The following is a 14612-nucleotide window of genomic DNA, read 5'->3' as shown; positions in this document are numbered from 1 at the left end:
AGCTGTTTGAAACCAGAAAAAAAATCTTATTTTTCCTTTTCAATCCTCTCTTTTATCAGGTTAGTTTATTCAATTAGTTACTTTCCATTTATTTTTATTGTGATTATTTGATTTTGAAGGTAGAAAAAAATAGTAATTTTAGATTTATTTTAAATTTTATGGTGAAATCCTATTTTAGTTCCTGTATCAATATTGATTTTAGATTTTAGATTTTAGATTTTAGGGTGGAAATGAGGGTAACTTTTGTTCTTTATAAAATTATAATATATAAATAAATAAAATTTTAGGGTGAAATGGGATACTAGTATACTGTATATACTACTCAGTAGTATCAAAATTCAAAACAAGAATACTGTTGGTGTTGGTGACGATTTTTATACCTACTTTTTCTCATAAGACCAAATTGCAATTTGGAATCTTTCAAAACAAAATTAGTATGTATTAGTATTGATATTTTTTATGATTAATTTATAATTTATTTAATTAAATGTAATTTATTTTCTTACTATTAATTTATAATTTGCTTTTAATTTATAATTATTAATTTTTTATGGTACTATATTAGAGAAGAACACAACATAATAAAATATAATTGAATATTAATTAAAGTCTTTTCTCCATGATTTAATTATTAATATTCTTTGATGATTAATTTATAATTTCTTTTATTTAATGTAATTGATTTTTTTTGTTATTGATGTAGGAACACAATTTCACAACAGGATAATTAGTAGATCATCGACGAACACAAAAGACATTGTGAGAAATTTCAAGTTTTTCTTATTATGTCTCCTAAGATGCCTCCTAAGAGTAGAAAATTTGAATGTGGAAATGATAAACGTAAGAAAAAGAAAAAAAATGAAGAGTTAATTCAATCTCAAGTAGGAGCTCTTGATAAATTTTTAATCAAAGAACCACAAGTTTCAAATGAAAGTCGTTATGTTGATAATATTGATAGTTTGCCTATTGAAAATGATAATCTTGATAGTGTGCCTATTGAAAATGATAATCTTGATAGTGTGCCCATTGAAAATGATAATCTTGATAGTATGCCCACTGAAAATGATAATCTTAATAGTGTGCCCATTGAAAATGATAATCTTGATAGTGTGCCAATTGTTGATGAAGTTAATAATGATGATGATGCCGATGATGATGATGATGATGATAATGTTGATTATGATATATTTGATCCAAGAAATTAGGATCGTCTTCAACCTAAACTGATTGATTTATTAGTTGTGAAAGGTCCTAAAAGAGATAATTCTATTGTGAAGGGTCCTAGAGATAGTTTGAATAGACGTTTTACGGCTAATTTGTATACTAGAGCTTTAGCAAATGGAGAGGTGTGTGATAGAGATTGGCTTGTTTATTCGAAAGAGCTTGATAGAGTATTTTGTTTTTGTTGTAAAGTTTTTAAAAATGGGATTGTTAGGGGACAATTAGCAAATGAGGATTATAGTGATTGGGTACATGTTGGTGAAAGAATTAAAGAGCACGAGTTAGGCATGGAACATGTTAAAAATATGACTACTTGGTATGAGTATCGCAAAAGGCTGCAAAAATTTCAAACTATTGATAAAACAACTCAAAGATTAATTGAGAAAGAAAAGGATCACTGAAAAAATGTTTTAAAAAGAGTTATTTCAATAGTGAAATTTCTTGCTAAGCATAATTTAGCCTTTTGTGGTTCTAAGGAGAAATTGTACGAAGATAGCAATGGAAACTTTTTGGGTTTGATTGAAATGTTAGCTGAATTTGACCCAATCATCCAAGAACATGTTAGACGTGTTACAACTCAAAAAGTTCATATTCATTATCTTGGGCATAACATACAAAATGAGTTGATTTGATTGCTTGGTTCTGCAATTAAAATTGAAATCATTAGAAAAATCAAACAGGCAAAGTATTTTTCAGTGATACTTGATTGTACTCCTGATGTTAGTCACCAAGAGCAGATGTCTTTGATAATAAGATATGTGGATATTTCTTCAGCTTCTGTTAGTATTGAGGAATCATTTTTAGGATTTTTGAATGTGAATGATACAAGTGGTCAGGGGCTTTTTGATGTTTTACAAAATGAATTGAAAGAACTTGGTCTCGATCTATTTGACGTGAGAGGGCAAGGTTATGATAATGGGTCCAATATGAAAGGAAAACACCAAGGTGTGCAAAAGAGATTTTTAGACATAAATCCGAGAGCCTTTTATACTACTTGTGGTTGTCATAGTCTTAATTTGACATTGTGTGATATGGCTAACTCTTGTATTAAAGCTATGAATTTTTTTGGAGTTGTTCAACGCATTTATACAATTTTTGCCAATTCTACTAAGAGATGGAAAATTTTGAAAGATAATGTAAAAGGGTTGACTCCAAAATCATTGTCATCCAATCGTTGGGAGAGTCGTGTAGAAAGTGTCAAAGCTATAAGAACTCAAATGTTAGAATTTACAGAAGCTTTACTTGAAGTGTCAGAAAATGATCTTGATCCTAAAATACAAAATGAAGCTAAATCCTTAGCAACAAATGAGCTTGGTGATTTTGAGTTTTTAATGGCTATAATTATTTGGTTTGAAATATTATCTGCAATTAATTCTGTTAGCAAGCTTTTACAGGAAAAGGATATGCTTATTGATGTTGCTATGCAAAAAATTAAGGAGTTAATTTCGTATTTTGAGGGATATAGAGAAACATGTTTTTATAAGTTATTCATTAACGCTAAGGAAATTGAGGTGGAATTGAATATTGCCCAAATATTTCCTCAAAGGCGTATAATTAAAAGAAAAAGGCAATTTGATGAGAATTTGAATATCCTATCTGTCGAGCTATCAGAAGAAGAATCATTCAGGGTTAATTATTTACTTTACCTTGTTGATCAAGCTGTTGTTTCTCTTAATAAGAGGTTTGAGCAATACCAAGAGTATGAAAGTATTTTTGGTTTCTTGTTTACTTCTCACAAGTTACAATCATTAGATGATGCAACTTTGAAGTCTTGTTGTACTAACTTTGAGCAGGCATTGAGACATAATGAGCAATCTGATATTGATGGGAATGAATTTTTTGCAGAGTTGAAGTTACTAAGAGAAATGTTGCCTGAAGGAACCATAAGACCTACTGATATATTATTATTATTTTTAAAAGGCTTGGATTGTTTTCCTAATACAGTTATTGCATATAGAATCTTATTGACTATTCCTGTGACAGTTGCTTCAGCAGAAAGAAGTTTTTCAAAATTTAAATTGTTAAAGACTTACTTGCGGTCTACCATGTCACAAGAAAGGCTTAATGGATTGGTATTAATAGCTATTGAAAATGATATTTTGGAGACAATAAAATATGAAGACTTAGTTGACTATTTTGCTTCAAAAATGTTCGTAGGAAGACTCTTTTTATGTAGTTAGATAATTTAAGTTGTAAGAAATGGTGTTAGTAGTTTAAACAATACCTTTGAACTTTTTGATACTTCATTTGATTAATATATAATTTTATCTTTTGTTTTTCATTTTTAATCATTAAAATATATATATATATATATATATATATATATATATATATATATATATATATATATATATATATATATATATATGCTCATTTTTAAAATTAGAACAGGACCTCTGAATTGATTGGGTCGGCCCTGGTTTCGATGATGCCCAATAACTCATAACTCTTTTCTCTATAAAAGAAATCACATACCTCTCTTCTCTTCAAGTCTCTAAATATTCGAGTTTTTCCAATATCATGACATCAAAAATAACATGCAAGAGTGAAAGCAACAACACAAGGGAAGTTTCCATTGAATCACTTCCAAGAGAGAGATTATGTGAAGTGGTTGGAATCGTAGCCTCTCAATCTGTTGTTAACCTTCACAACTTGAAAATGTGTTCCAAAGATTTTGTTGAACCCACGAAAGAAAAACATGCGCTACAAAAAGTTTATTTCGACAATTTTTCAAGGATCCAATGGCATCCTTATGAGACATAATATGAACTTTTGAAAAGCTGTGAGGAATGTGGAAACACTGAAAGTTTGTTTAGCGAAGGGTTACGTCCCTACTTTTACAATCCAAATGGAGATGATGGTGGTGGTGGTCTTCAAAGATTAATGACTGTTGCTCAAAGTGGTCACAAAGCAGCAAATGTGTATGGTATGATAACGTTGTCTTCAGAAAATGATGATTCAAGAAAAGAAGGAATTGAACATTTGCGTCCTGTCCTCTAAGGTTGAATTCAGAAGACTTGATTGTAGGGGATCATGAGGAGCAAGAACCAAGTACCAAGGATTCTTATTTTTAATACATATTTTAAAAACAAATATTTTTATTTTATAGACAAAACGACAATCTAATCATTTAGAGTTTTAAAAAATTATTAAAGACTTGTTTTTAAACATCTAGAACTTAATTATAATTAATAGATGTAGGTAGTCTGAGTCGAAAAATACCCATTATTTAAATATAATTAATAGGTGTTTTGGATTGTCTTGTAAAACACTAATGACTTAATTATAATTAGTAGGTATTGGGATTCTGGTGAAAGAACATCCATGGTGTAAAACACTAATGACATAATTATAATTAGTGAATGTTGGTTGTCTGGTTACAAAACACCCACTATTTACACATATTTAATAGGTATTCTGGATACTCTTTTGTAAAACATTCCAGATTTAACTTTTAATCCGTGGGTATTCGTTGTCTAGTTTGAACACTCCCACTATTTATACATAATTAATTAATGTCCTGAATACTCATTTTTAAACTTAATTATAGTTAGTGGATGTAAGTAGTCTAAGTCAGAGGTCATTTTTAAACACACGCGACTTAATTATAGTTAGTGGAGGTAAGTAGTCTAAGTCAAAGGTCATTTTTAAACACACGCGACTTAATTATAGTTAGTGGGTGTAAATAGTCTTAGACAGAGGACATACACTCTTTAAACATAATTAATAGGTATTTTGGATAGTCGTTTGTAAAACACCCCGAACTTAACTATAATTAGTGGGTGTTGGTAGTCTCAGAATCGTTTTGTTAAAATAGACAGTAATGAAATCACTATTTTAGCAAATGATGTGGAAAGGGGGTAGTGACATTGATCTCAAAGAAGCATAACAAACTCTTAAGGCTAAACGCAAGAGATAAACAATATATGAGATCATTATTTTAACAAATGATGCAGAAAGGGGTAGTGACATTGATCTACCAAAAACACAACAAACTCTTAAAATAACCGAAGTTAATTTGAATAAGGCTAAAAACAAGAGACAAACAATATAGGAGATCACTATTTTAGCAAATGATGCAGAAAGGCATAGTGTCATTGATTCACAATAAACATAAAAAAAACTCTTAAAATAGCTGAAACTAACTTGAATAAGGTTAAAGACAAAGAAACAAACAATTGAGGCAAATCTAGCTTTCCGACGAGCTAGGATACGAGTAGAGGCTACCAATATGTTCTCGTAATAAATTAGTGCAACCAAATAATTACAAATTGAAAAACAAAATAGATAGAAAATTACAATAAATAAAGGGTGAGGAGAAATAGGTGTTTTGGATACTTGTTTGTAAAATATCCAGGATTTAATTTTAATTAATGGGTGTTCGTTGTCTGGTCAGAGAACATTCACTATTTAACATAATTAATAGGTGTTCGGGATACTTATTTTTAAACACCCAGAACTTAATTATAATTAGTGGGTGTAGGTAGTCTAGATCAGAGGATACCCAATATTTAAACATGATTAATAGTTGTTTTGGATAACCGTTTGTAAAACACCCAATATTTAACTTTAATTAGTGGATGTTGGTTGTCTGGTCAAATAATACCCATTATTTACACATAATTAATAGGTGTTATGGATATTCGTTTGTAAAACACAATAGTTAATAGATGATACCGATACTCGTTTTTAAACACCTAAAACTTAACTTTAATTAATGGGTGTTCATAATTAATAGGTGTCTGGATACTCGTTTTTAAACATTCAAGACTTAATTAGTGGGTGTAGGTAGTCTGATTCAGAGGACACCCATTATTTAAACATAATTAATAAGTGTCTTGGATACTCGTTTGTAAAATACCCACTATGTGTAAATAGTGGGTGTTCTCTGACTAGACTACCAACACCCACTAATTAAAGTTAAGTTTTAGGTGTTTTACAAACGAGTATCTAGAACACTTATTAATTATGTGTAAATATTGGATTGTCTCAGACCAGACAAAGAACACTCGCTAATTAAAGTTAAGTCCTAGGTGTTTTACAAAACGATTATCCGAACACCTATTGATTATATTTAAATAATGGGTGTCCTTTTACCAAACTACCAATACCCACTAATTAAAGTTAAGTCTCGGGTGTTTTACAAACGAGTATCCAAAACACCTATTAATTATGTGTAAATAGTGAGTTAAATTTTTTGATCCAGTTGACAAAAGAATAAAAATAAAAGGATTCAAGATGAATGAAAAATGCTCAAAAAATTAAACTGAATGCACTAAAATGATCAGCGCAAAATAAACTTCTCGGAAACATACATGTTTTGATCAATTTTTGAAATACAAAATGATCGATTAAAAGACTTAGGTTGATCAAAATATGATCGGAAAAGGAGTCGAAAAATAAAATGAGCACATCAGGTTAAACTACGCAAATCGTAGTTTCGCGACTGGAGAATTACAGAGTCGCCATCATCCTTGATTCGTTCCTAAAGAACAAGGAAATAATGATAAAACCTAAAGATATTGGGTGAGACATTAGGATTCGGGAGTCGGTTAAATAAGGGGAAGGTGTTAGGCACCCCTTACTTCTATTGTACTCAATGAGATCCTCCTATACTTCTAGGGTTTCTACGTTTTCTATGAGATGTTTGCTCATATTGTTTATCAATTTATTAATTACTTATTTATAAGGGATTGAGTTATTATTAAGGAAAAATACTTGAGTAAAAAGCATGACAAAGAAAAAGTTTTTGTGTTATTGTACTCGCTAGAGTGTTACAACTCTATGTCTATCTACCTTTAAATGTATTGAAGGATCAGAGCATCATAGTTTATCTAAATAATGTTTATGTGTATGCTATTTTTAGCTTTTTTTTGAAAAGGGTCTCAATGCATCGGGGACAGAGAAAAATTGTTTGAAAAAATGTCTCAATACACAAGGGTATAGAACATGATGTTTTAGTGGGTTTAAATTGATTTTAAATTGAGTAGGTTAATCGATAAGATGTGATATCAACCAATATATTAAAAAAAATATAATTAATTTGATTTAAAAAATAGGATAAATTATATATATATATATATATATATATATATATATATATATATATATATATATAAATATATATATATATATATATATATAATATATATATATATATATATATATATATATATATATATATATATATATGTATATATATATATATATATATATATATATATATATATATATATATATATATATATATGTATATATATATATATATATATATATATATATATATATATATATATATATATATATATGTATATATTTAATTGATATATACTGACAGTGTAAAGATTTTTTACACCGTCAGTTAATCTCAACCACTAATTTATTTAAAATGTTTGACTTTTATTTTAAACATTAAAAAAGTAATACAGACGGATGATTGTGATGCATTGATAGTGTAAAACTTTTTACACTGATATTGCATAACAATTAATCTCTCTCTCTCTCTTTATATATATATATATATATATATATATATATATATATATATATATATATATATATATATATATATATATATATATATATATATATATATATATATATATATATATATATATATATATATATATATATATATATATATATATATATATATTATTTATTTATTTATTTATTTATTTATTTATATTTATTTATTTGAATAAGACATAAAAAAGAAAAATAAAGTTATCAATTAATTTTTTATTTAAGACTTAATTATTTACCTTAACTAATTAATTTTTAATTATCCTAATAAAATTAAAGTTCCTAATTATCCTAATAATCCTTAAATTATCCTATCATTTTCCTAATTAGTCATAAAATATAAAATATTGATTTTTATATTAATAGTAATTAACGAACAAATTAAATAAAGAAAACCCTAACAACATTAAATTAATTAACTAGACTAAGTTAATTGTAATGAAAACCCTTGGGTTCTCTTTCTTTTTATCTTTGTGGCTTATATATACACCGACGTATGAAATAAACGCTTTAGCTCAGAGTGTTTGTTCTATGTTCAGAAAATCGTTTGGTCTACCAAAGTTACGTTCGTTTCTCTATTCTTGGAATGAACATTGTTTTTTTTAATGTTATAATCAAGGTTCGTTTTATGGATTCTGAATTTGACTTGAAATTTTGTGTAGATTTCTTCGCTCTCGCTGTTCTGGTTGGGGATTGGGACCTTGACGACAGAACTATTTGGTAATTTCATATTCTTGTTCTAATTAAGATTAATTTATATCTATCGTTTTTTAACCTTATTAATCTTATTAAGGTTCTTGTTTTAAATTTTTTTTTTTTTTACTTTTTCTTGCACTATAGGTCTCAGTGTGTTCTTGGATCCAATTGAATTGAATATTTCTTTGAACTTTTATTGGTAAGTGGATTCTGTTACACTGTTGACTGGTTTTATTTAATTTTCTTGTCTTTTACTCATAATTAGAATAAACTGTTGAATAATTTAACTTTTTTTCTTGTCCTTGCAATGTATGTTCACTAATTCTAAATATATGTTCTTCTGGTGTGCTTTTATTCTAAAAAATTGAATTGAATATTTCTTTGAACTTTTATTGGTAAGTAGACTCTGTTACACTGTTGACTGGTTTAATTTAATTTTCTTGTCTTTTACTCATAATTAGAATAAACTATTGAATAATTTAACTTTTTTTTCTTGTCCTTGCAATGTATGTTCACTAATTCTAAATATTACGTTCTTATGGTGTGTTTTTATTCTAAAAAATTGAACTGAATATTTCTTAAACTTTTATTGGTAAGTCAATTCTGTTACACTGTTGACTACTGTTGAATAATTTAACTTTTTTTCTTGTCCTTTTTTATTCTTCTAAATGATTTTATATCACATGATTTTTTGTTGGAATTTCGAATCTGATTAATGTAATGGTTTTAGGTAGTGTTTTCATTGATAGTTAATATCTGTGATTTTGATTCTAATTAGCTCATTATAATTTTTTCTAGATTAAGCAATGAATTACAGGGATTATGGTCCACGAGTGCGTGTTCCTCGCAGACGCGGACGTGGTATTCCTCAAGGAATTGGAGGTCGCAACGGAGGACGAGGTCGTGGCCAATCCAATCAAGGCATGGGAATCGGAATTGGATTTGATGGATTTTATCCGATTCAACTACCCCCTTTCCCCCTCCAAATAATGAGCCTAATCATCCCATTAATATAATGTTGTGTTATCAGTGGTATATCCACAAGCTGCAGAAGCTGCATTGTTTTATAGAGATTATTTTGGTGCTCAAATAATAGCAACTCAAGACATGGTATCTCAGATGGGCTTCATGGTTGGAGGGCCTATGTTACATTCGGCTCTACTTGAAATCCAGGGAATGAACCTGATCATACAAGATTTCGCTCCACTTGCAGGGTAAGAATTGATTTTTATTTATTAATTTTTCAATTTTTTATATCTTTTATTTATTATTTCTGTTTACAGGTATGGAGGGGGTATGCCCCTCAACCTCCTAGTCTCTCTACCGGACCGTTTCATTCGGCAGCAAAACTTTAAACCTTCGGAGTTTTCTAACTCTAGCATCTTCTCCCTCTTTCCATCTCTGCAAAAAAAAAATCAAACAACACCACAATTTCAATTTCAATACTATATTTTTTCTTGAAACTAAGCAAATCACCAAACAAAAATATATTAAATATCTAAAAAAAAAATTGATTTCAAAATGAAATATATCAATATCATCCTATAATAAAGAAGAATTAGTGGGTGTTCATTGTCCGGTCAAAACATACTCATTATCTACACAAATAGGTGTTCTGTATATTTTGTAAATATCTAAGATTTAATTATAATTAGTGAATGTTGGTTGTCTGGTCACGAAACACCCACTATTTACACATATTTAATAGGTATTCTGGATACTCTTTCGTAAAACATCTCAGATTTAACTTTAATCCGTGGGTATTCGTTGTCTAGTCTGAACACTCCCACTATTTATACATAATTAATTAATGTCCTGAATACTCATTTTTAAACTTAATTATAGTTAGTGGATGTAAGTAGTCTAACTCAGAGGTCATTTTTAAACACACGCGACTTAATTATAGTTAGTGGGTGTAAATAGTCTTAGACAGAGGACATCCACTATTTAAACATAATTAATAGGTATTTTGGATACTCGTTTGTAAAACACCCCGAACTTAACTATAATTAGTGGGTGTTGGTAGTCTCGTTAGAGAATCGTTTTGTTAAAATAGACAGTAATGAAATCACTATTTTAGCGAATGATGTGGAAAGGGGGTAGTGACATTGATCTCAAAGAAGCATAACAAACTCTTAAGGCTAAACGCAAGAGATAAACAATATATGAGATCATTATTTTAACAAATGATGTAGAAAGGGGTAGTGACATTGATCTACCAAAAACACAACAAACTCTTAAAATAACCGAAGTTAATTTGAATAAGGCTAAAGACAAGAGAAAAACAATATAGGAGATCACTATTTTAGCAAATGATGCAGAAAGGCATAGCGTCATTGATTCATAATAAACATAAAAAATAACTCTTAAAATAGCTGAAACTAACTTGAATAAGGTTAAAGACAAACAAACAAACAATTGAGGCAAATCTAGCTTTCCGACGAGCTAGGATACGAGTAGAGGCTACCGATATGATCTCGTAATAAATTAGTGCAACCAAATAATTAAAAATTGAAAAACAAAATAGATAGAAAATTACAATAAATAAAGGGTGAGGAGAAATAGGTGTTTTGGATACTTGTTTGTAAAATATCCAGGATTTAATTTTAATTAATGGGTGTTCGTTGTCTGGTCAGAGAACATTCACTATTTACCATAATTAATAGGTGTTCGGGATACTCATTTTTAAACACCCAGAACTTAATTATAATTAGTGGGTGTAGGTAGTCTAGATCAGAGGATACACACTATTTAAACATGATTAATAGGTGTTTTGGATAACTGTTTGTAAAACACCCAATATTTAACTTTAATTAGTGGATGTTGGTTGTCTGGTCAAATAATACCCATTATTTACACATAATTAATAGGTGTTATAGATATTCGATTGTAAAATACAATAGTTAATAGATGATACGGATACTCGTTTTTAAACACCTAAAACTTAACTTTAATTAATGGGTGTTCATAATTAATAGGTGTTATGGATACTCGTTTTTAAACATCCACGACTTAATTAGTGGGTGTAGGTAGTCTGATTCAGAGGACACCCATTATTTAAACATAATTAATAAGTGTCTTGGATACTCGTTTGTAAAATACCCATTGTGTGTAAATAGTGGGTGTTCTCTGACCAGACTACCAACACCCACTATTTAAAGTTAAGTTTTAGGTGTTTTACAAACGAGTATCTAGAACACTTATTAATTATGTGTAAATATTGGATGTGCTCAGACCAGACAAAGAACACTCGCTAATTAAAGTTAAGTCCTAGGTGTTTTACAAAACGATTATCCGAACACCTATTGATTATATTTAAATAATGGGTGTCCTTTGACCAAACTACCAACACCCACTAATTAAAGTTAAGTCTCGGATGTTTTACAAACGAGTATCCAAAACACCTATTAATTATGTGTAAATAGTGAGTTAAATTTTTTGATCCAGTTGACAAAAGAATAAAAATAAAAGGATTCAAGATGAATGAAAAATGCTCGAAAAATTAAACTGAATGCACTAAAATGATCAGCGCAAAATAAACTTCTCAGAAACATACATGTTTTGATCAATTTTTGAAATAAAAAATGATCGATTAAAAGACTTAGGCTGATCAAAATGTGATCGGAAAAGGAGTCGAAAAATAAAATCAGCACGTCAGGTTAAACTACGCAAATCGTAGTGTCGCGACTGGAGAATTACAGAGTCGCCATCATCCTTTATTCGTTCCTAAAGAACAAGGAAATAATGATAAAACCTAAAGATATTGGGTGAGACATTAGGGTTCGGGAGTCGGTTAAATAAGGGGAAGGTGTTAGACACCCCTTACTTCTATTGTACTCAATGGGATCCTCCTATACTTCTAGGGTTTCTATGTTTTTATGGGATGTTTGCTCATATTGTTAATCAATTTATTAATTACTTATTTATAAGGGATTGAGTTATTATTAAGGAAAAATACTTGATTAAAAACAATGACAAAGAAAAAGTTTTTTTGTTATTGTACTCGCTAGAGTGTTACAACTTTATGTCTATGTACCTTTAAATGTGTTGAAGGGTCAGAGAATCGTAGTTTATCTAGATAATGTTTATGTGTATGCTATTTTTAGCTCTTTTTGAAAAGGGTCTCAATGCATCGGGGACAAAGAAAAATTGTTTGAAAAAATGTCTCAACACACAAGGGTATAGAACATGATGTTTTAGTGGGTTTAAATTGATTTTAAATTGAGTATGTTAATCGATAAGATGTGATATCAACCAATATATTCAAAAAATAATCTAATAAATTTGATTTAAAAAATAAAATAAATTTTCTATATATATATATATATATATATATATATATATATATATATATATATATATATATATATATATATATATATATATATATATATATATATATATATATATATATATATATATATATATATATATATATATATATATATATATATATATATATATATATATATTTGAATAAGACATAAAAAAAGAAAAAGAAAGTTATCAATTAATATTTTATTTTTTATTTTTTGTTTAAGACTTAATTATTTACCTTAACTAATTAATTTTTAATTATCCTAATAAAATTATAGTTCCTAATTATCCTAATAATCCTTAAATAATCCTATCATTTTCCTAATTAGTCATAAAATATAAAATATTGATTTTTATATTAATAGTAATTAACGAACAAATTAAATAAAGAAAACCCTAACAACATTAAATTAATTAACTAGACTAAGTTAATTGTAATGAAAACCCTTGGGTTCTTTTTCTTTTTATCTTTGTGGGCTTATATGAAATAAACGCTTTAGCTCAGAGTGTTTGTTCTATGTTCAGAAAATCGTTTGGTCTTCCAAAGTTACCTTCGTTTCTCTATTCTTGGAATGAACATTGTTTTTAATGTTATAATCAAGGTTCGTTTTATGGATTCTGAATTTGACTTGAAATTTTGTGTAGATTTCTTCGCTCTCGCTGTTCTGGTTGGGGATTGGGACCTTGACGACAGAACTATTTGGTAATTTCATATTCTTGTTCTAATTAAGATTAATTTATATCTATCGTTTTTTAACCTTATTAATCTTATTAAGGTTCTTGTTTTAAATTTTTTTTTTTTTTACTTTTTCTTGCACTATAGGTCTCAGTGTGTTCTTGGATCCAATTGAATTGAATATTTCTTTGAACTTTTATTGGTAAGTGGATTCTGTTACACTGTTGACTGGTTTTATTTAATTTTCTTGTCTTTTACTCATAATTAGAATAAACTGTTGAATAATTTAACTTTTTTTCTTGTCCTTGCAATGTATGTTCACTAATTCTAAATATATGTTCTTATGGTGTGCTTTTATTCTAAAAAATTGAACTGAATATTTCTTTGAACTTTTATTGGTAAGTAGATTCTGTTACACTGTTGACTAGTTTAATTTAATTTTCTTGTCTTTAACTCATAATTAGAATAAACTATTGAATAATTTAACTTTTTTTCTTGTCCTTGCAATGTAGGTTCACTAATTCTAAATATTATGTTCTTATGGTGTGTTTTTATTCTAAAAAATTGAACTGAATATTTCTTGAACTTTTATTGGTAAGTCAATTCTGTTACACTGTTGACTACTGTTGAATAATTTAACTTTCTTTCTTGTCCTTTTTATTCTTCTAAATGATGTTATATCACATGATTTTTTGTTGGTATTTCAAATCTGATTAATGTAATGGTTTTAGGTAGTGTTTTCATTGATAGTTAATATCTGTGATTTTGACTCTAATTAGCTCATTATAATTTTTTCTAGATTAAGTAATGAATTACGGGGATTATGGTCCACGAGTGCGTGTTCCTCGCGGACGCGGACGCGGTATTCCTCAAGGAATTGGAGGTCGCAACGGAGGTCGAGGTCGTGGCCAATCCAATCAAGGCATGGGAATCGGAATTGGATTTGATGGATTTTATCCGATTCAACTACCCCCTTTCCCCCTCCAAATAATGAGCCTAATCATCCCATTAATATAATGTTGTGTTATCAGTGGTATATCCACAAGCTGCAGAAGCTGCAGTGTTTTATAGAGATTATTTTGATGCTCAAATAATAGCAACTCAAGACATGGTATCTCAGATGGGCTTCATGGTTGGAGGGCCTATGTTACATTCGGCTCTACTTGAAATCCAGGGA

At 28.7% G+C, this 14612-nt stretch overlaps 1 pseudogene; it reads left to right on the top strand.

Moving 5' to 3' along the window:
* Window positions 1–797: 797 nt before the first annotated feature.
* LOC127086062 (uncharacterized) lies at window positions 798–14214 on the top strand (annotated as a pseudogene).
* The last annotated feature ends 398 nt before the right edge of the window (window positions 14215–14612 follow it).

This window comes from Lathyrus oleraceus, chromosome 5 (genome assembly GCF_024323335.1).
Source record: "Lathyrus oleraceus cultivar Zhongwan6 chromosome 5, CAAS_Psat_ZW6_1.0, whole genome shotgun sequence".
Lineage (NCBI taxonomy): Eukaryota > Viridiplantae > Streptophyta > Magnoliopsida > Fabales > Fabaceae > Lathyrus > Lathyrus oleraceus.
Note: the sequence above shows the minus strand (reverse complement) of the source record. Positions and strands in the feature narration are given on the sequence as shown.